The following is a 25,134-nucleotide window of genomic DNA, read 5'->3' as shown; positions in this document are numbered from 1 at the left end:
CTGCCTAGAGAGAATTTATGGAACTCAGAAAAGATTTTAAAATAAAATAAGAGACATAGAGGAAAAACTAAAAAATAAATATAAATAAATAAAATAAAAACATCCAAGAAAAACAAGAAGATTATGAGGAAAAAAGTTAGCCAACTGCCAAAAAAGAGTCTTAAAGATGAAAATAACTCTGAGTATTAGAATTGAGCAAGGGAAAACCAGTGAAGATATGGATCAAAAATAACAAAACAGCATACAAAGAATGAAAAAAAATAGAATAGAATGTGAAGCATCTTATAAGAAAAACAGCAGATTTAAAGAAAAGGTCATGAAGAGAAAATTTAAGAATAATTGGACTATCTGAAAGTTGTGAACAAAAAAAAAAAAAAAGAACTTTGACACAATAATGCAAGAAATAAATCAAGAAAATTGTCCTGGGGTAATACATAATGAAAGTACAAACAGACCAAAAAAACCCCACTGATCACCACTTCAAAGAGATTTTTTTTGTGGAAAACATATAGCAATATTATTGGCAAATTTCAAAACCCCCAGCTCAAAGGAAAAATGTTTACAACAAAAAAAGAAAATACAATTCAAAAATACTGGAGCTACAATTAGAATTGTATAGAATTTATCAGCAGCCACAATAAAAGACCACATGTCCTGGAATCTTATATACCAGCAATCAAAAGAACTAGGTCTCCAGCCAAAAATGCCATATTCAGCAAAATTATGGACAATATTAAATGAAAAAATGGATATTCAGTGAACTTGCAGATTTTCAGGACTTTCAACCAAACCTGAACTCAATAAAAAAATTTAATATATAAGAACCAATATCAAAGATTAATTTCAAGGAACTTAACATGGACAAATAGTTTATGATTTTTACATGGAAATGTATGCCATGTTTTAAGATTGACATCAGTAATTGGGTGGCTCAAAAGAAAAATTAGGGCAGAAATCAGTATGATCTGACTTTAAAAACCAAAGCTTCCTAGAAAAAGGTAAAAATAGTAATTATACAAATGAAGTACAGAGGAAGAATAGACAGAGCGGTATTAGAGTGGGAGAAGGACTCATACTTCTGAAAACCTAAGAATGGGTTAAATTGCCACTACTACATATATGCCATGTAGAGTATAGCACCCACCAAAATCTACAACAAAATAAGGAGAAAGGGAGGGATCCCAAAGAGTGGGAAAAGAACACGAAGGAGGGAGGAATCTATGTCGGGGGGAGGGTAAGCAATAGCAAGATGGTATATTTAAAGAACCCTCAAAGAATATACTTAAAAAAAAAAAACTAGTTGAAAGAAAAAACAAATTTAATGAAGTTATCTGATATAAAACAAATCCACACAAATTATTAGCATTTCTATGGTATAAAAATACTTGAGAGTCTACCTGACAAAACGCAAATAGGAAATATTTAAATGCTTTTACAATACATTCTTTACAGAAATAAAAGTATCTAAATAATTGAAGAAATATCAACTGCTCATGAGTAGGCTGAGCTAATATAATCAAAATGACAGGACTGCTTAATTTATTTGTTCGATACCCTACCAATCAATCTACCAATGAACTACTTTAGAGAAGAGAAAAAATGTCAAAATGCATCTTGGAAGAAACAGTCAAGAGTATAAAAGGAATTGAAAATAAAATTAAGCAAGGGCACCTGAGAGTACCAGATCTCATATTATATTACAAGGCAATAATTATACAAACAATTTGGTATTGAATAAGTTGATCAATAGAATAGATTAGGTATACAATATAGAGAAGAAATGAACATAGTTGCCTAGTGTTTGACAAACCCCCAAACCCTGGCTATTGGAGCAAGTACTTTCTATTTGACAGAAAGTGTTGGGAAACCATCTATCACTATTTCACACTGTTTACCTAATAAGGTCAAACTAAGTATTTGATTTAGACAAAAACAGTAATGTAAGCAAATTAGAAGGTGATCAAAAAAATTATCTTTGAGATTTTTGGATAAGGAAAAAGTTCATGACCAAACAAAAGTTAAAGAGATTCCAAAGGTGTAAAATGGATAATTTTGATTATATAAAATTTCAAAAGGTTTTGCACAATCAAAATCAATGCAGACAAAATGAGGGGGGAAGGAGTAGGAAACTAGGGAAAGATTTTTTTTTTAATTTTTACATCAAGTTCCTCTGATAAAGATGTAATTTCTCAAATGTATAGGAAATTTAATAGAAATTAATAAAATCTGTTCAATTGATAAATGGTAAAGTATCTAAATAGGCACTTTTTAGAAGTAGTAAAAACTATCAAAATTATATTAAAATACTCTAAATTACTAATAAATAAATGAAAGTTAAAATAACTTTGAAGTACCACCTTACATTGAGCAGATTGGCTAAGACAATTAAAAAGGAAAATGGCAAATGCTGGAAAAGATATGGGCAAATAGGCACACCAATGCATTGTTGGTTGAAATCTAGACTAAAGAGTGAAAGGAGCAAAATCAGAGAAAACAATTAATACAATAAAAACAAAATTGTAAAAATGAACTTTGAAGTCTTTAAAAATCCTGATCAACCCAACAGCCAATCACATTTTCAAAGGACTCATGATAAAATATATTATCCTTCTCAAGATACAGAGATTGTTGATTCTGAATACAAACTGAAACACATGTCTTTGGACATATGTAATAAGGACATTTGTTTTACTTGTTAAAATTATTTGTAACAAGGAGCAGCTAGAAAGTGAAGTGGAAAGAGTGCTGGCCCTGAAGTCAGGAGGACAGGAGTTCAAATCCAGGCTCAAACACTTAATACTCTTCCGGTTAAGATGGCGGAGAGGAGGCTCACAGTTGCATAAGCTCCGCGCTTTCTCTCACTATCCACTTCATTACAAGCCTCTGAATCAATGCTTGACTGAAAAAAACCCACAAATAGTTACCAAGAGAAGCCATCCTTGAGATCCGCCAAGAAAGGTCTGTCTTTACTGGAGGGCTGGGGCAGTTTTAGATCGGGCGCAGGCTGAGGGCAGCGGCAGTGAGAGCACGGGAGCAGACTGGAGAGGGGGTGGGGAGTGATCGTAGCCGTCTCTGCGGGGAGAGCTTCGCTACAGGTTTGGAACCTGCAGCAAGTCAACAGCCCAGCAGAGAAGCTAAAAACACCGGGGCTGAAGAACACAACCGCAAACAGCTGGAGTCTCTCAGGACCTGGCCGCCCCCCCTTCCCCCCCCTCAGTGACTCAGCAGCTTTGGGATCTCAGAGCGCAGGAGCAGCACAGTCCTGCTAGTGCCTCACTGCTGCCCCCTGCAGTCTGTAGAGGAAGCTCGATAACATACCCAACCCCTCCCCCAAAGAAAGACTCCAGTTTTTTCTGTTTTTCTTTGGTAGTTTGTCTCTGATTAATAGACAGAATGAGCAAGAAGCTGAAGAGGACTTTAACCCTTGACAGCTTCTATACAGATAGAGAGCAGACTCTAAATCCTGAGGAGACTAAAAACAGGCAGTCCCCAGGTGATTCCCCAAAGGAGGAGATCGTCTGTTCCTCAGCACAGATGAACCTCATAGAAGTGATTAAAAAGGCTCTCACAAGGGAGCTAGAAGAAAAATGGGAAAAGAGTCTGGAGAAAGTTAAAGAGAGAGTGGATAAAGAAGTAAAATCCTTGAAAAATAGGATTAGTGAACTGGAAACAGAAAACAGCTCTCTAAAAAACAAAATTGGCGAAATGGAAAAAAATTCCACAGAACAAAAGAACTCAATTGGACAATTAGAAAAAGATTTTAAAAAGTGAGTGAAGAGAATACTTCACTGAAAATCAGAATTGAACAAGTGGAATTGAATGACTCGAGGAGACAAGAAGAATCAGTCAAGCAAATCCAAAAAAATCAAACAATGGAGAAAAATGTGAAATACCTTCTGGGGAAGACAACAGACCTGGAAAACAGATCCAGGAGAGACAATCTGAGAATCATTGGACTCCCAGAAAAACATGATGAAAAAAAGAGCCTGGACACTGTCTTCCAGGAAATTATCAAAGAGAACTGCCCAGAAGTCATAGGAACAGAGGAAAAAATAAACATTGAAAGGATTCATCGATCACCCACTGAAAGGGATCCTAAAATCAAAACACCAAGGAATATAGTGGCCAAATGCCAGAACCCTCAGATGAAAGAAAAAATATTGCAAGCGGCTAGAAAAACCCAATTCAAGTATCAAGGAGCCACAATAAGGATCACCCAGGATCTGGCAGCATCCACATTAAAAGATCGAAGGGCCTGGAATATGATATTCCGAAAGGCTAAGGATCTTGGTATGCAACCAAAAATAACTTACCCAGCGAGAATGAGCATCTTTTTCCAGGGAAGAAGATGGATATTCAACGAAGTAAGCGAATTCCATCTATTTCTGATGAAAAAACCAGAACTTAACAAAAAGTTTGATCTACAAATATAGAACTCAAGAGAAATCTAAAAAGGTAAAGATTAATCTTGGGAACTATATTTTGACTATATAGATGTATAAAGAATACATGTATACCTTGTTCTAGAAATTGATGTGGAAAGGACATTGTACCAGAAAAAGGGTAAAGTGGGGGTAGTACATCTCATGAAGAGGCATAGGAAACCTATTATATCTGAGAGAAAGAATGGAGGGGGATGAATATAGTGGGTATCTTACTGCCTTCAGAATTGGCTTTAAGTGAAAAATCTTAAGACATATTCAATCTATGGTGAAACTTCTCCCATCTCATTGAAAAGTGAGAAGGGAAAAGTGAAAGGGAAGGAATAAGCTAAGCGGAAGGGAATACGGGAACTGGGAGGGAAAGGGGTAAGATAGGGGGAGGAACTCTAAGGCGGGGGGAGGGACACTAAAAAGGGAGGGCTGTGAGAAGCAAGGGGTGCTCACAAGCTTAATACTTGGAAGGGGGGGAAAGGGGAAAGAAGGGAGGAAAGCATAAACCGGGGTTAACAAGATGGCAAGTAATACAGAATTGGTCATTCTAACCATAAACGTGAACGGGGTAAACTCCCCCATAAAGAGGAAGCGGTTAGCAGAATGGATTAAAAGCCAGAATCCTACAATATGTTGTTTACAGGAAACACACCTGAAGCGGGGAGATACATGCAGGTTAAAGGTAAAAGGTTGGAGCAAAATCTACTATGCTTCAGGTGAAGTCAAAAAAGCAGGGGTAGCCATCCTGATCTCAGATCAAGCTAAAGCAAAAATTGACCTAATTAAAAGAGATAAGGAAGGACACTATATCTTGCTAAAGGGTAGCATGGATAATGAAGCACTATCTATATTAAACATATATGCACCAAGTGGGGTAGCATCTAAATTCTTAAAAGAGAAACTAAGAGAGCTGCAAGAAGAAATAGACAGTAAAACTATAATAGTGGGAGATCTTAACCTTGCACTCTCAGAATTAGATAAATCAAACCAGAAAATAAATAAGAAAGAAGTCAAAGAGGTAAACAGAATACTAGAAAAGCTAGATATGATAGATCTCTGGAGAAAATGTAATGGAGACAGAAAGGAATACACTTTCTTTTCAGCAGTTCATGGAACCTATACAAAAATTGACCATATATTAGGACATAAAAACCTCAAACTCAAATGTAGTAAGGCAGAAATAGTAAATGCATCCTTTTCAGACCACGATGCAATGAAAATTACATTCAACAAAAAAGCAGGGGAAGTAGACCAAAAAATAATTGGAAACTAAATAATCTCATACTAAAGAATGATTGGGTAAAACAGCAAATCATAGACATAATTAATAACTTCACCCAAGAAAACGATAATAATGAGACATCATACCAAAATGTATGGGATGCAGCCAAAGCGGTAATAAGGGGAAATTTCATATCTCTAGAGGCCTATTTGTATAAAATAGAGAAAGAGAAGGTCAATGAATTGGGTTTGCAATTAAAAATGCTAGAAAAGGAACAAATTAAAAACCCCCAGTCAAACACTAAACTTGAAATTCTAAAAGTAAAAGGTGAGATCAATAAAATTGAAAGTAAAAAAACTATTGAATTGATTAATAAAACTAAGAGTTGGTTCTATGAAAAAACCAACAAAATAGACAAACCCTTAGTAAATCTGATTAAAAAAAGGAAAGAGGAAAATCAAATTGTTAGTCTTAAAAATGAAAAGGGAGAACTCACCACTAACGAAGAGGAAATTAGAGCAATAATTAGGAGTTACTTTGCCCAACTTTATGCCAATAAATTCGACAACTTAAATGAAATAGAAAAATACCTCCAAAAATACAGCTTGCCCAAACTAACAGAGGAAGAAGTAAATATCCTAAACAGTCCCATCTCAGAAAAAGAAATAGAACAAACTATCAATCAACTCCCTAAGAAAAAATCCCCAGGACCAGATGGATTTACATGTGAATTCTACCAAACATTTAAAGAACAATTAACTCCAATGTTATATAAACTATTTGAAAAAATAGGGATTGAAGGAGTCCTACCAAACTCCTTTTATGACACAGATATGGTACTGATACCTAAACCAGGTAGGCTGAAAACAGAGAAAGAAAATTATAGACCAATCTCCCTAATGAATATTGATGCTAAAATCTTAAATAAAATATTAGCAAAAAGATTACAGAAAATTGTCACCAGGATAATACACTTTGACCAAGTAGGATTTATACCAGGAATGCAGGGCTGGTTCAATATTAGGAAAACTATTAGCATAATTGACTATATCAATAACCAAACAAACAAAAACCACATGATCATCTCAATAGATGCAGAAAAAGCATTTGATAAAATCCAACATCCATTCCTAATAAAAACACTTGAGAGCATAGGAATAAATGGACTTTTCCTTAAAATAGTCAGGAGCATATATTTAAAACCATCAGTAAGCATCATATGCAATGGGGAAAAACTGGAACCTTTCCCAGTAAGATCTGGAGTGAAGCAAGGTTGCCCACTATCACCATTATTATTTAATATCGTATTAGAAACACTAGCCTCGGCAATAAGAGTCGAGAAAGATATAAAAGGAATTAGAGTAGGCAATGAGGAAACCAAACTATCACTCTTTGCAGATGATATGATGGTATACCTAGAGAACCCCAGAGATTCTACCAAAAAGCTATTGGAAATAATTCATAATTTTAGCAAAGTAGCTGGCTACAAAATAAATCCCCATAAATCCTCAGCATTTTTATACATCACCAACAAAACCCAACAGCAAGAGATACAAAGAGAAATTCCATTCAGAATAACTGTTGATACCATAAAATATTTGGGAATCTATCTACCAAAGGAAAGTCAGGAATTATATGAGCAAAATTATAAAAAAGTCTCCACACAAATAAAGTCAGACTTAAATAATTGGAAAAATATTAAGTGCTCTTGGATCGGCCGAGCGAACATAATAAAGATGACAATACTCCCTAAACTAATCTATTTATTTAGTGCTATACCAATCAGACTTCCAAGAAAATATTTTATTGATCTAGAAAAAATAACAACAAAATTCATATGGAACAATAAAAAGTCGAGAATCTCAAGGGAATTAATGAAAAAAAAATCAAATGAAGGTGGCCTAGCTGTACCTGATCTAAAATTATATTATAAAGCAGCAGTCACCAAAACCATTTGGTATTGGCTAAGAAATAGATTAGTGGATCAGTGGAAAAGGCTAGGCTCACAAGACAGAATAGTCAATTATAGCAATCTAGTGTTTGACAAACCCAAAGCCCCTAACTTCTGGGAAAAGAATTCATTATTTGATAAAAACTGCTGGGATAATTGGAAATTAGTATGGCAGAAATTAGGCATGGACCCACACTTAACACCATATACCAAGATAAGATCAAAATGGGTCTATGACCTAGGCATAAAGAACGAGACTATAAATAAATTAGAGGAACATAGAATAGTTTATCTCTCAGACTTGTGGAGGAGAAAGAAATTTGTGACCAAAGATGAACTAGAGACCATTACTGATCACAGAATAGAAAATTTCGATTACATCAAATTAAAAAGCCTTTGTACAAATAAAACTAATGCAAACAAGATTAGAAGGGAAGCAACAAACTGGGAAAACATTTTCACAGTTAAAGGTTCTGATAAAGGCCTCATTTCCAAAATATATAGAGAACTGACTCAAATTTATAAGAAATCAAGCCATTCTCCAATTGATAAATGGTCAAAGGATATGAACAGACAATTTTCAGAGGATGAGATTGAAACTATTACCACTCATATGAAAGAGTGTTCCAAATCATTATTGATCAGAGAAATGCAAATTAAGACAACTCTGAGATACCACTACACACCTGTCAGATTGGCTAAGATGACAGGAAAAAATAATGATGAATGTTGGAGGGGATGCGGGAAAACTGGGACACTAATGCATTGTTGGTGGAGTTGTGAACGAATCCAACCATTCTGGAGAGCAATCTGGAATTATGCCCAAAAAATTATCAAAATGTGCATATCCTTTGATCCAGCAGTGTTTCTATTGGGCTTATATCCCAAAGAAATACTAAAGAAGGGAAAGGGACCTGTATGTGCCAAAATGTTTGTAGCAGCCCTGTTTGTAGTGGCTAGAAACTGGAAAATGAATGGATGCCCATCAATTGGAGAATGGCTGGGTAAATTGTGGTATATGAATGTTATGGAATATTATTGTTCTGTAAGAAATGACCAGCAGGATGAATACAGAGAGGCTTGGAGAGACCTACATGAACTGATGCTAAGTGAAATGAGCAGAACCAGGAGATCATTATACACTTCGACAACGATATTGTATGAGGACATATTTTGATGGAAGTGGATTTCTTTGACAAAGAGACCTGAGTTTCAATTGATAAATGACGGACAAAAGCAGCTACACCCAAAGAAAGAACACTGGGAAACGAATGTGAACTATCTGCATTTTTGTTTTTCTTCCCGGATTATTTATACCTTCTGAATCCAATTCTCCCTACGCAACAAGAGAACTGTTCGGTTCTGCAAACATATATTGTATCTAGGATATACTGCAACATATCCAACATATAGAGGACTGCTTGCCATCTAGGAGAGGGGGTGAAGGGAGGGAGGGGAAAAAAAATCGGAACAGAAATGAGTGTCAATATAATGTAATTATTAAATAAAAAATTAAAAAAAAAAAAAAGAAGTGATACAAGAACAAACTCAAAAAAAAAAAAAAAAAAAAAAAACACTTAATACTTCTAGCTGTGTGATCCTTGGGCAAGTCACTTAGTGAGTATCCATACTCAAAACCTTTCTGATTTAGCAGGTGGGACTGCTGAGACTTTCACTCTACTGTTATATAATATAAGAACCCAAGATGGAAACACTCCTTCTGTGAAGCAATACGAGTGAAAGCCTTTAACAAAATAAAAGAAAAAAAAATGGATACAGAAATAGAGGAGTGAAGGATAGAAAATGGAGAAAGGTAAGAAAGTGACAGATGATTTGTTGTGGGAATTTTGTATTGTTATTAAATTTTTCAAATAATAATTATAAATGTATTTCCATTGGTTTGTTGTCATGGTGTTCTTCAGGCAAGAAAAACTTGTAATAATTTTGTCTGCAGACAAAAAAAGGTTTTGAAGAGGGGTTGGCCATGGTAGAAAGTTCAGTCTGCAGACTGAACACATCAGAAATGGATGAAAGGATAGAGTGGGAAAAAATCCTGGTCCAAAAGAGTGGACACATGGGATCTGGGATTGACTCAATGAACTCTTAGCTTACGGCCCAAATGTTCTGTTTTCTCTTTATAGTTTGCTCCAGACTAAAAGTAAGTGTAGGTCAAATAAAGGTGGGGGACCAATTTTGATGTAAGATGATTTATGTCCTGACTCCAGGACTATCTGAGCAACTGAAGTGAGGCAAGTAGTTTCTGCTTCAGTATACTTCATTTCTGTATAGATGTAATGGAGGATCTTGACATCATTTTCAGCAGATACCTGGCCTGTTTTTAATATCTGTGCTTATGTTTTATTTTAGATATACCTATTTAAGAAAAACTGAATCAAGAAGAATGAAGTGGAAGGAGCATGAATAGAGAGAGGGAGGAAGAATAAATGAACAATTTTAATTAGAAAGGGGGAAAATCCCAGACCATGAATATTGATGTTGAGCCAATTAGGAGCTAGGTGAGGAGAGAAATTTCTGTTGCTTGTTTTGATTTATGAAGTTACTTTAATAAGGGTACAAGATTATAATAGGAGGGGTTCAGTCTTTAAGGGACTTCCATTCATGTGGTACTCATTTCTGAAAGGGGAAAAAAGAATGTACATCTTTCAGCAAATTTATTCTTTGGACGGATCACCTCAAACCGCTGTTCTACTTAGTTAATTTTCTTTATTAGAGTCTTACCCAAATACTACTAAAGAAAGAAAGAAGCACAGAATATGCATTAAAAGGACCTATTTAATCTATTTAATTGAATTTGACAAGTTCATGATGTTCTTCTAGCAAGTCGGGTTCAAAGCAACTATATCAGAAAGACTTAGTCAAAACCTTTTTTGAAAAAAAAAACAAACCTTTTTTGGTCTACAGATACTATTTTCAAGGGTTAAATAATTTCCATTTATTCATCAATCATTTATTAAAATCCATTATGAAAGTTAAGAGGGCTACGGAGATGAACAGGATAGCATAAACTAGTGTATTATTGGTTATAAAATGAGTAAAGTGTTAGTTAACCCTCCCTATGTGCCACCTTTGAATCTTAACTGGCATTTTTTAAAGACACAATCCTTTCATTAAAAATGATTCTAAATTACAAATACTAAGGTTGTTCCAATGAAGTACAATCCTAAAAGAAATAATGATAATTTAAAGTCAGTCTCCCAGTAAATTTCTGGTGAAACTAAAGTAAATGTGTGTCACTACATGATTCATTTTAGCCCACAAGTTCAACTGTGGAAATAAATTACTTCTTACTGAATCAATGAATAGAAAAGAATGGTAGAATGCAGATTTTTGTTTTAGAATGCAAAAAAAAAATTAAATAATCCCACCATCTCTTTTTGGATTTGATTTTTGTTATATTTCAGTAATTTTAATTTTAAATAGAATTTTTATTTTTTAAGACTACCCTTATATATGTTAATCATTACCTAGGTTTAGAATCCTTACAGTGTCCTTGTGAATTACCTAAAAACTCCTCCCTTGATAATAACATAGTCTTTTGTTTTCCATCTACCTGACACCTTATTAATAATCAAATGATAGATTATGGTTCATGTGACAGACTGGAATTGAAAACTGGATTGATAGTATGAGTCAGAGAATTAAAGAAGTTAAAAAAGAAGCAACCCAGAAAAGAAATAAAAAGGAAAAGATACTTATCTCCATATTTAATTTCAAGATTATACTCTTTAGGACAAGAAAATTAAAAATAAATAAAATATAACCTGTCACAAGTGTCTAAGGAATGCTTAATTCCTTCTCTTCTTTCCCATAAATAGTGTTACAATAAACAAGGAGGGGGAAAGCAGATTAGGGACTGAGAAATGTTGTTTATAATTTGGGTCAGAAGAGGCCCAAAGCATCATTAAGTCCAATATAATAATAGTAATAATAATAATAATAATAATAATAATGACAATAATTGGTATCGATTATATTTTAATTTTGCAAATTGCTTCATGCGTTAGCAATTCAATCCCAATAACAATAAATGTTATATCCACTTCACAAGATGAGGAAACTAAGGTTTAGAGAAGTTAAAAAAACAAAGAACTTAGACAAATCATGTCCATGTTTACATGATTAGTGTCAAAAGCATATTAACTATCTTCTGTTTATTTCATTTTCCTCATGAATACAATGAAAACCAACTAAATGAGCACTAAGGTAATTTTCATTATTTAAAAATTATTATTTTATTGTTTACTTTAAACTTAGGTATATTATTTTTAACCATAATATTTTCATTATCATCTTCATTGTCATCATCTCCAAAAAGCCTTTCTATAGTGCTTTATTATGAAGTAACAGCACCAACAAAGAATGACAGTAAAAACTTTGAATATACAGCTCTCTTAGAGAAATAGGCATTGTATAGAAATATGAATTTTCTTAGTTAAGCATCAAGGCTTTTTTTTTCTTCTTCAATGTTAACTATTGTAAGAGGATTTTTTTTTTTTTAATGTGTGACCCAAGGCAAATCACTTAACCTCTTAGTGTCCCATGCAATTTTCTCAAGAATACACTGCAGAATTAGTTACATCAATCAGAATGTGTAAATCCAGTTTCGTATCACAATGAAATCACAAGTAAACATATTTATATGTATAGTGGATTAATATGTGCATATATGCATGTAAATTTGAAAATATACTAAACATAATTTATCAAGATCAATACATATTATTGAGATATATTCCTTTGAAATTTAGGGGTAAAGTTAGATGAAGATAGCTTGACTAAGATAAAATAAGAAACAGAAGTGATTATGCTGCTGGAAGTATACTTTGAACTACCTATTCAAAAGGAGGAAATGGATAATGAGTTTTTCAAACATTATAATGAAGTCAAGGAGGCATGAAACAGTCATAATTAGGGCCTTCATCTATGTGAATGTGGATATCTGTTTTTTTCTTTCTTCTAAGAGCTAAGAAATTGATAAATTCTTGACTTTCCTTGATAATTTCAGTTTTCAAAAGGTAGAAAAACTGATAAGAGAAACCACTATTCTGAAATGATTTTGATCAAGTAGATCCTGGTTTTGAAAATCGAAATATGGAAACATCAGATCATGCCAGGTTAAAAATTTATGGTGGATAAAGAAAATAAGTTTGGTCATAGTATTTTACATATGTATTCTATATTTTGGAAGAGCATAATTCTGAAAATTAAGGGGAAAATACTTGTTGGATCCTAACATCATTCAGGTATATATTGGAAAATATGGCCAATAAGATCTCTTCTAACTCTGTGAGTCCATGAAATAACAAAGAAGGAAGGGAGGGAGGAAGGAAAGAAGGAAGGGAGGAAGGAAGGGAGGAAGGAAAGAAGGAAGGAAGGAAGGAAGGAAGGAGAGAAAGAGAGGGAAGGAGGAAAAAGAGGGGAGGGAGGGAGGGAGGAAGGGAAAAGGGGGGAAGGAGGGAGGGAGGGACGGAGAAATAGAGGGAAGAATGAAGGGAGGGAAAGAGGAAGGGAGAAAAGAAGGAATTGAACAAAAAAAATCAAAATAGTATGCTTCAGTCTGTATTCAGAGAATATTAGTTTTTCTTTTCTGGATTAGGATAGCATTTTTCATCATGATATTACCTTGGATCGTTATATTGAAGACAATAGCAAAGTCATTCTTAGTTTATCATTGTACAATATTTCTGTGACTGTGTACAGTGCTCTCCTGGTTCTTCTTACTTTACTTTGTATCAGTTCACATGTCAGGTTTTTCTGAAATCACCCTTACCTCATAATAGAAGGATGAGAAATTTTTAAGAATGAAAACCTGCATTTAGCTGTTTTCAACCACGAGGTGATTCAAGGTAGTTCCAATAGACTTATAATAGAAAGAACCATCCATAGTCAGAGAAAGAACTATGGAGACAGAATATGGATCAAAGAATAGTATTCTCATCTTTTGTTAGTGTTAGCTTTTGTTTTTACTTTCTTGTGCTTTTCTCCCTTTGTTCTGATTTTTCTTGTGTAGAATAATGAACATGTAAATATATTTAGAAGAATTGTACATCTTTAACCTAAATTGGATTGCTTGCTGTCTTGAAGGGGGGAAGGGAAAAACCATAATACAAGATTTTACAAAGATGAATGTTGAAAACTATCTTTGCATGTATTTTTAAAAATAAAAGGCTGTTATTAAAATAAAATAATAATTGTTAATAATTAAAAATAAAAAGAATGAAAACTTGGTAACTACAAACACAAATTATTTAAATAAAAAACTTTTAAAATTCACTAGCTAAAGAAAACAATTTGAACACAAAATGAATTCATTAAAAAAAAATTATAACATGGAAGGAAGGACAAATAACAAAATAAGGCAGAAACATGCCTTAATTTTGCCAGAATATATAGTAGAAGCTAAAGCCTAGACAAACTAAGGCTCACAAAAAAGTGCTATGGAGTTCTAAAGGAAACTTTTAAACTACATTGAGAAACATGAAAAAATAAATTGAAATATTCCTTAGAAGATATAATGAGTTAAAAAGAGAAGACAAAGCTACAATCCACACACACACACACACACACACACAAAAAAAAGCTACTCAACTTTTATTTTGCTTTTTTTCTTCAAATTTATAACATATTTGGTTTTGATTTCTGTAAAATTCTAGATTATTTTAAAACAAATTGTATTGGTATCTTTTATTGGCACATTTGTACTATATTCCGTTTTTCATCCCCTTCCAGAAAATCATCCCTTATATGATAAATAAGGAAAGCTAAAAGAAAGAAAAATTGAGTTAAGCAGTAAATTAAACAAGTTTGATGTTATATGCCAGGCTTCATACCCATGGTCTCTAACATCTTCAAAGAAATGGGGATGGGAGGAAAGAAGCATCATCTAATATCTCTTGTTTAAAGACACTCTTTTTCATTGTAGTTTTAGAATTTCAGTTACTTTGTTGCTGTTTTCCCCCCAGTACATTGTTGAAGTCCTTTTGAATATTATTTTCCTAGTCTGTCTTACTTCACTTTGCATCAATTCATATATGTCTTACTATACTGCTTGTGTATTCAACATGCCAATCATTTTGTATAAAATAATCATTTACCACAAATTATTTAGCCATTAAACAAACAATGGGAATCTGTTTTGCTTCACCTTCTTTGCTACCTCAAAAAGTGTTGCTATAAATATTTTGGTGTATATATGTTCTGGTTTTTTTCCCCATTGACCTCATTGGATTATATGAATAACAGGGGGATCTCTGAGTAAAAAGAATATGAATATTTTAATCACTCACTTAGTATAATATCTGGAAAGCATTATAAAGAAATGGTTTGTGAGCACTTACATAAAGAAATCAATACTCACTGTGAGCCAACCTTAGAATAAATCAGCCCAGATAAACTATATTTCCTCTTCTGTCAATTACACCAAAGTTATCTATTTCTGTTTCAGCATGGCAGTTGATCAAATATCTTATAGTGGACAAATGGAGAACTATATAGTAGATAGTAAAATTAGGTAGATCAAGAATTTGTTAAATTATTTTACCAAAAGTATGTCGTATGTCAATTAATGAATTATGTTAGTTCTCTTGGCCCATTGTTTTTCAACATTTTCATAAGTGACTTTGATGAAGTTGCACAAGTATTAAGCTTATCAGTTTCTTGATGACAACAAACTAGACGTGATATATTTTACACATTCAGCTAAAGATTCAGCCACACCCCCCAGCACTTGTGACTGATTAGAACAACCTTAATGAAACAAATTTCAATATGATAAATTTAAAATAGAATGTAAAGTTTTGACCACAAGAGATCAATTTCACCAATACAATATGTGGGAGACATCAGTTTCTACCAAGGAAATCTAAAGAGTTTTAATGGAATGCAAACTCATTGTGAATCAACAGTATAGAATGGCAGCTAAAAAGACAATGGGCTTATGGGCTGCATTAATCTTGAATGAAGGATATCCCAATCTTGTCTCCTCAAATCAGAACACTTTTGATGTATTTAATCCTATACATGTTACTTTTAACATAAATTATATTTTCCAATTGCATGTAGATAACATGTTCAACATTCATTTTCATAAGATTTTGAGTTCTATATTTTTCTCCCTCCCTCTCTCCTGTGTTCTCCTTTCCTTTCAGAATTCTGGTTAGTATTAGTTTGGCTGCCTAAAGCATCTAATTCTTCTTCCTTCTAATTTGCATGTGGAAACCAGATGGAAAATCTTGTCAGAACTTTGTATAAAAAAATTGTGACTGGACTCTGCTTGAAGTCTTCTCTCTTTTTTTTTTTTTTAATTTTTTTTTAATTTTTTTTTAATTTTTTATTTAATAATTACATTATATTGACACTCGTTTGTGTTCCGATTTTTTCCCCCCTCCCTCCCTCCACCCCCTCCCCTAGATGGCAAGCAGTCCTTTATATGTTGGATATGTTGCAGTATATCCTAGATACAATATATGTTTGCAGAACCGAACAGTTCTCTTGTTTCTGCTTGAAGTCTTAAGGTGCTCTCCTATGGGCAAAATAGATAATTTTTATTTTTTTTTTTTTAGTCTTATATCATTTATTTTTCTTTTCTTTTCCTTTTTCTTTTTTTTTTAATAATTTTTTATTGATAGAACGCATGCCAGGGTAATTTTTACAGCATTATCCCTTGCATTCATTTCTGTTCCGATTTTACCCCTCCCTCCCTCCACCCCTTCCCCGAGATGGCAAGAGTCCTTTACATGTTGAATGGGTTGCAGTATATCCTAGATACAATATATGTGTGCAGAACCAAACAGTTTTCTTGTTGCACAGGGAGTATTGGATTCAGAAGGTATAAATAACCCGGGAGGAAAAACATAAATGCAAGCAGTTTATATTCATTTCCAGTATTCTTTCTCTGGGTGTAGCTGCTTCTGTCCATCTTTGATCAATTAAGGCTCTCTTTATCGAAGAGATCCACTTCCATCAGAAAACATCCTCATACAGTATCGTTGTTGAGAGGTATATAATGATCTCCTGGTTCTGCTCATTTCACTCAGCATCAGTTCATGTAAATCTCGCCAGTCCTCTCTGTATTCATCCTGCTGGTCGTTCCTTACAGAACAATAATATTCCATAATGTTCATATACCACAATTTACTCAACCATTCTCCAACTGATGGACATCCTTTCATTTTCCAGCTTCTAGCCACTACAAACAGGGCTGCCACAAACATTTTGACACATACAGATCCCTTTCCTTTCTTTAGTATCTCTTTGGGGTATAAGCCCAGTAGAAACACTGCTGGATCAAAGGGTATGCACAGCTTGATAACTTTTTGAGCATAGTTCCAAATTGCTCTCCAGAATGGCTGGATGTGTTCACAATTCCACCAACAATGTATCAGTGTCCCTGTTTTCCCACATCCCCTCCAACATTCCCCATTATCTTTCCCTGTCATTCTAGCCAATCTGACAGGTGTGTAGTGGTATCTCAGAGTTGTCTTAATTTGCATTTCTCTGATTAATAATGATTTGGAGCATATTTTCATATGTTTATAAATAGTTTCAATTTCTTCGTCTGAGAATTGTCTGTTCACATCCTTTGACCATTTATCAATTGGAGAATGGTTTGATTTCTTATAGATTAGGGTCAGTTCTCTATATATTTTGGAAATGAGGCCTTTATCAGAACCTTTGATTGTAAAAATGTTTTCCCAGTTTATTTTTTCCCTTCTAATCTTGTTTGCATTTGTTTTGTTTGTACAAAAACTTTTCAGTTTGATATAATCAAAATTTTCTATGTTGTGGTCAATAGTGATCTCTAGTTCTTCTTTGGTCATAAATTCCTCCCTCTTCCACAGGTCTGACAGGTAAACTATCCTATGCTCTTCCAATAATAGATAATTTTTATATGTGGACTTAGTAACATCCATTTTCACCAACTCTTTTAAGATTTGCTTTGACTTGCTTCCTAGTTTTAAGTTTTTTTCCAAATAGGTGAAGCTGTCAGATGACAAAAGTGATTACAAAATTTGCAGTCTTACCCTCTGATTCCAAATTTCTGGAAGGATATTATAAGATGACCAGCAGATACCATGTTTTATGTAAACTTTTCCAATGAAAGATAAGTTTCTTGAAATCAGGAACTATCTCATTTTTGCCTTTGCATGTCTGTCTCCTAGTACAATATCTGATAAAGAATTAGTGCTCAAAAATGCTTAATGATTGACTGAAATTTGTAGTTTCCCTAAAGTCTGGCATAGTGTTCTGCACATGATAAATTATGTAATCGGTAGATTAGATTGAGTTGAATATCTGATCTTCCTTATTGGAGCACAAGGGGGGAAACAAGTGTGTCCATATGTGCTTGTCATAGTTTTACATTGGTTGAATATTTTGGTGGCCGTTTTACCTATTTTCTAAATCATGTGTGGAGTCAGTTTCCTGAACAGCAACAAGCAGATTCTTAATATATTAATAAGCAGTTAGTCTTTAATATCTTTTGCTCTCCATTTTTCTTTCTTTGTTTAAACCCGTCTCCCTTTTTACCAATAAAATAACTCTCACTTTCCTTGCAGCAGTCTTGTGAAGAACAAAGCATATTGTTTGTAGATAGGAAACTCAGAATCAGAAGGATAGAGTAATTTGTTCAATGAAACATAACTTATAAGTGCTAGAATAAGAATAGTAACTAGGACTTCTGCCTCTGAGTTCAGATAGAAATTAAATGAGTTTAAGTGATTTCTCCTACTTCATTCAGGATGAAGGATAGCATAACATGGTATATAGCAGATTGAACTTACAATCAAGAAAACCTAGGTTCATGTACTTCCTCTAACTCAAACTAGTAATGTAACCATGAATAAATTGCTTAACCCTTTAATGCTCTCATTGGGTCTCTAAGGTAGACACAAGTTATATGACATTAGTTAATAAACATTCTACATAGGTGGTTATTTATACCAATATAGTTGTAATTTGAGATTTTTTTTTAAATTAGCAAAACAGTATTAGAGGTTTAAACTAGAATTTAAATACCCTATCTAAGACTATAGTAGCAATTTGTAGATTGATTAAAGGAAAAATGAGAGTAAGAACCCAAAATATTCAGGTCTCTAAATTCAGTAGCTGATTGATGACTCTCTAATTTTCCTTGAATAGTATAAATCTCGTATCCAATTTGTTGGCTATTGGACTTTTTTTGAGGTGGGGAGAGAGTATATTTCTCTTCTCCTATGTGAATGAATTCTTGTTGATTTTATGTCCCCAGCTCACCAATTCAGCATATATAACTGACAGAGAAAAATGGATGCCTTGGTAGCAATTTTAAAAGCCCAAGTTATGTGTCTGGGAGGAGGACCTTGTCCCATTAGTAACTCTTCTCTAAAAATATCCTTCCCCCCCACACCTTTCTCTTTTCTTTCATCTTTTTGTTTTCTTTTCTTCTTTCTTGTTTTTTTTTTTTTTCTTTGCTTCCTTTTTTTTTTTTTTTTTTTTGATTGAGCATATAACTATTCTCACTCCTCTTTGTGCTTTGGTCATTTCAATGACTTCTCAATTTTATAAAAGAAAAGTTGGCTTTTCATATAAATTCACGTGAACTTATCAGTATTAATAAACAAACAAATGACTCAGTAGCCTGGGTCAAATTCTTTGCTATTTTGTAAAATTTAAATGTTAACCCTTTATTTCAATGTTGGTTATTTACACAAATTGTCAGTCCTATTGATCTGTTATATGGCTAGGGGCTTCAGTGATGTTGAATCATAACACTCTAAATTTTAACTTCTCAAAGTAAATGGGGAGGAGAAGGATAGTTATCTGGGTGGGAAGGACTGTCCAGCATTGTTAAGAATAAAATAGACCTGCTGGGTTTTTGTATGCATAAATAGGACACTTATCTTTAAGGGATATGGAAAAAAAAAATCAAAACCAGTAAGATCTGATTGGGAAGCTTGCAAAGGAGATCAGAATTCAGACCAAATGTCCCACCCTGGGGTCTCCCAAGCTTCATCTTTTGTGTCCCTTCTAAGGGCTTTGGAAGGATCACAGACCCCATCCTAGTGCTGTTTGCTTTGGGAACAATCAGTAATGTATGAATAATAATGCTACCCTCTGACCATGACTAATTGAATTGCAGCATGCTGTGGAGGCGGAGAGGAAGCTTTGCTGGCTGCTAGTCTATCTATCAAGCTTGTTTTTTAAGGAGTCCTAGACAATGATTGATGCTGATGTGTTTTCCAACAAGGATCCTTGAGCACCTAATAGCAGGGGTATGAACCTGCATGCAGAATTTCTATTAAACTGAGATTTTTAAAAGAAGCAAATATCAAACAGGCAAAAGACTAGTCCAGCTCCTAAAAGGCAAAAGGTTAAGCAGATTGTACTTTAGCCAACAAACTTTTTTTTTTTTTTATAAAAGACACAAAAAATAAAAAATAAAATCCAGTCTTTGTCACAAAGGCAATGATATTATGTTAGATGGCAGGAGTTGACTCTACTAATACCATGAGCTTTATAAGGCCTTTACCTGGCATATTTTGTATTCTTCCATTTGTATTCTTGGATGCTCTGAGAAGTAAACATGAAAGATGACTTCATCTATGCTATTCACATTATAATTATTACTAATTAAAAATTTTTTATTTGGCCTCTTTCCTGATGTATCTATCCAAATTGATAATTAAGAGTGCTGCAAAATGCATGTATTCTTATTGAAGAAGATGCCTTAATGAAGGCAGCAGTTAAATAGGAAGGAGAAATGAGGTCCACCAATTAGTTAAATGTGGTGTCTATGGTCACGGCTATAATCCAACAGAGAAGCATACTAGACATGTAACATTCAGCCAGCTCTGGCTGTCTCAGATTTATTGACACAGCAGCACCATGCTGGGGGCTAAGATCCAGAATTTCTGTCCTGGCTGCCATCACAGCATGAAGATGACCCCTAGCAAATTAGGCCAACCTAAGCGTATGCTTTCACATCTGGTTCATCATGCTTATATAGACACAGTTTAAGTTTTCCAATTAGGGGGTTTCTCTTTGCAGCCAGCCTGGTCCATGTCCCAGACTGGCATATTCACATCAGAACTTTCCATGGGACAAGTGTTCCTATTACCAATTTGGCCAGACAGAGTCCCAGAAGTTGCTAAATATAAGTTATTTGATCATTTTCATAGAGATGTGCACACATCTTGAATTGGTTTAGAACTTGGAAACCCAGAAGTTACAAGATGGATCTCACACTTCATGTCCATTTGGAAATCATACCTAACTAGTCTTTCTGATATATGATGAGAGGTATTTTGCGTTCTTCTGGTGATGCTCTGAGAAATAAACATAGTATATGATTTTATTATGCTAGTCACATTGTTATTACAAACTCTTTTAAATTATTATTTTTTAATATAAAGGTGAAAACAACTTTAAGTAGACCATGAAAATCAATACTGAACACAATTCTCAAGAAAGTGCTTCCTTCTAGGCAAAGGCTAAAAAAGAAGGCAAAAGGGGGTTCTGAATATTTTTGGTTTTACTTTTAAAGATTCAGAAAGAAGGTGGGAAAAGAAATAAAATAATGTATCTGGACTTAGAGGACCTGGAGTTGAAGTTTTACTCTGCTACTTGCATGACCTTTGCATGTATGATCTTTCACAAGTTACTTTATCATTCCAGCCATCAAATGAGGGATAAGGTTGGACTAAATGGTTACTAAAGTCCCTTTCCAAACTAAATCTCTGTTTCTTTCATTTTTAAATTTTTATTAAAAAAAAAAAAGTCAGAGCAAAGATGACCTTATTTAAGGCAAATCTTTCATTTTAGAAATGAGAAAACTAAAACAGATTAATGAATTGTCTAAAGTCTAACTGGCCTGTGCTTAACTTGGGATCTTATGATTCAAAATGCAGCAGCAGGCTTTACTGTGGTAGCATGCTTCCTCTCAAAAGAAATTTCCTTTTCTTCAAATAGGTATTAGTTTAAAACACAGGCTATGGAACATTATTCTAAACTTAAAAATAAGAATCATTTCTCAGAATAGTCTACTTCCTAGCCCCACTTGACCAAGAGAGTATCATAATATCCGATGAAAATAGTATTCTCCTACTCTTATCTATTATCTCTGATGAGAAATATTTTTCAAATCTCCCAAATCCTCACTGCTCTAGTGTATGAGTCTCTCTTTCTCTATTTATAAGCTTAACCTACTAAGCTAGCAATATGACCACCCTTCAGCAGGACACACTCCTTAGGTTAAAATATTCCACCTAAAATCCCTTTGCTCTTTCTTAGCTTATAGTCATTGGCACATTCTTGTGCTTTGAATAACAAACAAAAGGAAAGGGGGTAATTTAGGAACCTGCATAAGGAAGAAAGTAAAATGTTTAAATAACATTTTAAAATGTTTAAATCTTCTTTTTGAAAATTTATAAAACAAATATTCTGAATGCTGCCCCAAAAAGCATATTCTGTCCTTAACAATGCAGTGGGACTCATTAATTAATAATAAGATGGAGATTTGGGTTTACTTTCTCTATATATTATATAAAGTCTTCTGTCAATGGCCAGGAAGGAACTGCTTATGAAGCTATACTATGTTTCCAAGTGAGCCTAATGAGGTAAAGATACTATACACTAGTAGAGTTATATTGACTTTGAAAACAACCTATTAGCATTAACTATGTTCTTTTATATTTATATTCATTTTTAAAAATGTTTCCCAATTACATTTTAAAATCTGGTTTGAATTACCCTTAGGTGTGATGGATTGCATAGTGGCCTGTAGGTCATATTTGATCCCTTGGCTACACCCTAGCAGTTAGGTGGTACAATGGATAGAACACTGGGCTTGAAATCAGGAACACATGAGTTCAAATCTGGCCTCATTTATTAGCTATGTGATCCTGTATAATTCACTTAGCCCTCTTTGCCTCAATTCCTCATCCAGTAAAATGGCAAACTATTTTAGTATCATTGCCAAGGAAATGCCAAAAATCAGATTGTGAATTGTCAGACATAATTGACTAGCAATAAGTATACCCCTTACTTAGAGGGTTCTCTCCTGATTCCCAAATTTTAAGATCTCTAGTTTTATATGCTAGGTCTAAGAATGGTTTTATGTTTTCAAATAAGTTAATTGATAACAGTTTAATTAAATTCAAGAAATACGAACAGACAAGAGCTTTTTAACTAAGCAGATTGCCCAAAAGGATATTCACAGATGTACTTTTCCTTTTTCCCTTTCCAATCACCAAAATCCAGCCCATTCAACTTTGATCCAAAATACTCTCTAACAACCTCAGTCGTTCATAAGTCTATATCAGGTCAAATGCCTTTACTATCCCCCATTTTTGATATTTTATGTTAAGAAACTATGTATCGGTAATCAATCAATCAAGTATTTATGAAATATCTATTAAGTGGCCTCCACTGTACTAGGAGCTAAAAAAAAAACAGAATGGTCTATCATATAAAGTGGTATTTTTATATACACATGGGAGACTTTCTTCCAATGATATCAGGCATCTGTGAATGCTGTAACACTACATTTTCTGAAGAACTGAAATTAAACATTACCTTAAGAATCACAGAAAGGAATATGGTGTGAATGAAGAGGCTTTAATATATTACATTTAAAGCATCAAATGAAAATCAATGAAAAAGATGTCCACAGACAAATAGCATAGAGTGCCTGCCCTGCACTCAGTAGCATGTGAGTTCAAATCTCAGACACATACTAGCTGTGTGACTCTGGGCAAGTTACTTAACACTGTTTGCCTCATTCCTCATCTGTAAAATGTGCTAGACAAAGAAATGGCAAATCACTCTAGCATCTACCAAAAAAATTCCAGATAGGACCACAAAAAGCTGGACATGATTTATATGACTCAACAACAATCTAAAAATAATATAAAAAATGAAGATCAGTCAAGACAATTAGCTCATCTGATGTAAAGTAGTGATAAGCTATACTGGGCATAAATAAAATAAGTCTATCAGAAATGTACATCATGACTAAAGAGAAATTCCAGCAAAAGGATTTCCAATAGTTATATGTGGAGTTTTTTGTTTGTTTTTGTAATATGTGCTTTTAAAAAAAAAAAGTATACTTCTCCCTTTGGTTCTACATACACTGATGGGAGAGGGTTGTCATAAAATTTGGGGGTAATTTTTTTTGCATCAACCCTTACTGTACATTACTTTATTAAATAATTTTCTAAAAGATAGTTTAGTAATCACCAAAAATTAATGCTAAAGGGTAAGAACATTCACAAATAATCACACTGGAAAGGCATATATACACCCTTCCAAAGCATCAGGTCTAACCTTGCAACTTTAAAGAAATCCAGAGGTCTTTTTCTGGGACCTTACTTGTCAGTGAGCATAGATGTTGGGAAAGTAGCTATAGAGCCTGTGCTATAAAATAATGCTGAGAGTGAAAGAAAATTGATAACTGCACATGTGCTTTATTGGTATTCTTGAAATGTCAGGAGAATTTTTAAAAGGCCAACAACATGTTGGGAGGATCCCTTTTGGCAAATTTATAGAAGATTATAAGCAACTGTCACAGAAATGTTAGATACTAAATTAAAGAGAATATCCAGATCAATGAAATTATAGATCTAATTGAATTTAAAACAGCATTATCACTTTAAAACTTTGTGTTTGTATATTTGTGTATTAAGAAGCAGGTGAAAGATATTCTCGACACTATGTAACTATCTACTCTAGCTAAATTTAGAGTACTTATTTGGATTGGTTTACTCAACTCACTTGTAGAAGCTGAATTCTCTACCATCCTGGCTTGCATGAATATTCCCATTCCATGCACTCTCCATAACTTATCTCCCCAGTAAAATTTCCACAGGGAAATCATCATCTGCCTTTATGTTTATTTGTTTGTTTTTTGAAGTCAGATAGACTAGCTTTGTTTATCATCCCAATTGGTCTTGCATTTATATTGCAGAGAAATTCAAAAGTATAGCAAGGAAAATACTTTTTTAAAGAATCTTTTTGTTTCTTCATAATTCCATGTTTGGGATTGAATTTGGGAGGGGGAGAGAAAGGGAAACAAACAGAAATGAATGTGCATTTTAGTAGCAGTTATTTTAACTTTTAAAAACAGAGAGCATAAGAATATATATGCCTATTATATATATTTATATATATATATATAGGTAAGTAAGTACTATGTACTACCTACCAAAGCAATCTGGGAGAATTCCTGTGAAAACTAAGTAGATATATCAAAGATATCAGGCCAGTCTTTCAGACAAGCACCTACAAAAAGTGCAGGCTACCCTCCTGCCTTTTGGAAACCCTCTAACCTCAGTGGCCTTATAGGATCACCAAAATCAAAATCAACTTACTCCCCCTAGATTTGCTCTTCTTTTCATTTTGATCAGTTATTTTGGCTCTTCAGTCTTGACAGTCATTTTTGCTATTTTCCTTTCCATCACTGTTTGTATCACATCACATACAGTTAAGTCTTGTTTTATTTTTTTTTCTATTCCAGCTGCTGCAATTTTGGC

The sequence above is a fragment of the Antechinus flavipes genome, chromosome 2 (genome assembly GCF_016432865.1).
Source record: "Antechinus flavipes isolate AdamAnt ecotype Samford, QLD, Australia chromosome 2, AdamAnt_v2, whole genome shotgun sequence".
NCBI lineage: Eukaryota > Metazoa > Chordata > Mammalia > Dasyuromorphia > Dasyuridae > Antechinus > Antechinus flavipes.
The sequence above is the reverse complement of the archived record's forward strand: the minus strand, read 5'-3'. Positions refer to the sequence as shown.